Source organism: Octopus bimaculoides, chromosome 1, assembly GCF_046866305.1.
Source record: "Octopus bimaculoides isolate indiv1 chromosome 1, ASM4686630v1, whole genome shotgun sequence".
Classification (NCBI taxonomy): domain Eukaryota; kingdom Metazoa; phylum Mollusca; class Cephalopoda; order Octopoda; family Octopodidae; genus Octopus; species Octopus bimaculoides.
The window spans coordinates 139,739,730-139,742,229 of NC_142928.1; the positions used below are offsets into that span (position 1 = coordinate 139,739,730).

The 2,500-nt window shown below is 40.4% G+C and overlaps 1 long non-coding RNA gene across 1 annotated transcript in view; it reads left to right on the forward strand.

Moving 5' to 3' along the window:
• LOC128248882 (uncharacterized) overlaps window positions 1-2,500 on the forward strand; it is a 104,324-nt gene that overhangs the window by 3,443 nt on the left and 98,381 nt on the right. Inside the window, exon 2 of the long non-coding RNA XR_008265015.2 lies at window positions 2,343-2,395. This is a non-coding gene — a long non-coding RNA (uncharacterized LOC128248882). The remainder of the gene's footprint in view (window positions 1-2,342; window positions 2,396-2,500) is intronic.

The following is a 2,500-nucleotide window of genomic DNA, read 5'->3' on the forward strand; positions in this document are numbered from 1 at the left end:
GTTTCCAAAGGAATTTTTGTGCACTCTTCATCTAAAACAATCTTCAGTTCGTGTTGTGATGATGGTGGAGGATATCGATTCCTTACTTGTTTTTCTAAAATGCACCATAATCGTTCTATAGTATTGAGATCTGAAAACTGTGGTGGCTAGATAAGATGTTCAACTTCACCAGAATGTTCCTCGTGCCATTCAGTAACAACTGTACCTGTGTGAATTGTTGCATTATCATCCTGAAAAATTGCTTTTCCCTCCGGAAACAGTTCCGCAACCATAGGATGAATTTGATCAGATAAAATGCTTAAATAGTCATGACTATTAATTCTGCCATGGAGGGAAACCATTATGCCGGCGGATTTCCAAGATATATCAGGTCATCCCATAAGTTCTGACCGAATTTTGAAGAAAGAAAACAAGTGATCAAATGTTATATTTAATTGAAATTCAATCATCAATGTACTTTCCCTGATTATATATGACTTCCTTCCATTTATTTACAAGCTTTTTAATCCCATCAATGTAAAACTCTTTGGGTTTCAAAGCGAAGAACTCTGAAATGCCAGTTTCGACCTCCTCCTGGCTTGCGAAACAAATGGTAGTCTGAAGGGCAAGGTCAGGAGAATAAGTTGGAAGAGGAATTTTTTCCCAACCAAGCTGTTTGATCTTCTGTGATGTGACCTTTGCAGTGTGGGGTCGCGCAGTGTCCTGATGAAAAATCACTCCTTTTTGATTCACTAAAGCGGGTCTTTTTTGTTGAAAGCTTGGTTCAAACGCTCTAATTGCTGACAGTAGACTTGAGCATTGATTATTGCATTAGGTGGTAACAATTCAAAGTGAATTACTCCTTTGCAATCCCACCAGATAGAGAGAAGAACCTTTTTCCCATGAAGTTCCCTTCTCGGTTGTGGTTGAGCTTTTTCCCTTTTACCAAGCTACGACATTTTACATTTCGATAGAAGATCCATTTTTCGTCACCAGTCACAAATCTATCCAAAAAGGATGAAATGAGTTTGCAAGAATGGAGAGAAGAGCAGATGTCAATTCGGGATTTGCGGTTTCTTTCCGACAATTCATGAGGCACCCACTTTCCAAGTTTAGGAACCTTTCCAAGTTGTTGAAGATTACGATGAACAGTTGTATGGTTTGAACTAAGCTTTATCGCCAATTCTTCAACTGATAATGCAGGATTTTCTTCAAGTAATGCCTCAAGGAGCTTATCATCAAACTCAACTGGACGTCCTGTTCGATCTTCATCTTAAGGGCTGAAATCTCAACTTCTGAATTTTTCAAACCATCTGCTGCAAGTTCTTTCATTCAAGCATTCTTTCCCATAAACTGAGTGCATGCTTCGAGTCGCTTCGGCTGCAGAGTTTCCTTTTTCTTTTTGTACTCATAAAGCATTATGTGCCTTAAATGAGCTTAACATACTTCCATGTTAGAAAGGGTTTTAATCAAAGAAATTTTCTATTATTTTGTAAAATAATATTTAATTAGTTTAAATGTACACAAATGCATAAAATAATTTTTAATTCCATTAGACATTCTATATATTACAAAGGCGAGGATTGTAAGTCCGCAGCCTCCGCCAGTCTCTCCTGGTGTCGATAGTCTTTTCTATTGTCTGCTCGTCTTTTCGAGCAGTCCTCTTGTCTTTCCAAGATGCCTTACCGTCTTTCCGGTTTGTCAGTGGCTACCTACCACAATGTCTTAGATGTCTTGCAAACAACTCGCACATGCAAGTGCTACCAGTCGAGAACTCCGCATACCGGAAGCCAGAAAATGTATGGGATCATCAGGAGAGAATGCGCGCCGTTTCGGCGCCAACCTCTCGAAGGCATCAATGCGCACCGGCCCCCCTCACTGATATAAAGCCCCGCTTGCTAGATCAACTGGCTATTAAAAAAAGCTCAATATTTCTCTAGCCATCGCTCATCGTCTCTTTTTAACCAAATCCAGTGGCTAGCCTTCTCCACTGTAGCTTGGATATCACCCATGGTGGTATTTGCCTTACGATGAGTTAGGCCTAACGATAACAGCAGTTGTTTCACACTGTGTCCAACAAACCCTCTACATCCAACTTCGATTGGAAAATGCTCCGCTTTCCAGCCTGCGTCTTCACATTTCTCGAGGAGGTTTACATAACAGTCAAACTTTCGAGCCGGAGCGGCGTCCATGTTATCTTCATGAGGAGCCTTTATTTAACTCGACTAGATTTACAACTTTCCTTCTTTCACACCACATTAAAATGTCCGGTTTTTCCGTAATTGGGATGGGAAAGAATCCCTGGCACCCAGGTAAATCTGCAGTCACTTCCCAATAACCGTTTCACTTTTCATCTCTTACAGGAAGTTTCTTACTCTTCTTCTTGAAACGGATCCGCTGTCCTGAGCGCACGAAGGTAATAAAATTTCTAGATGGTACTTTCAACGGTTTTTTTTCTCAGTGTTGTTGAGATGAATTTGGGTCTTCATAGCATTGAAGATAACCTTCAGGATCAGGTTGT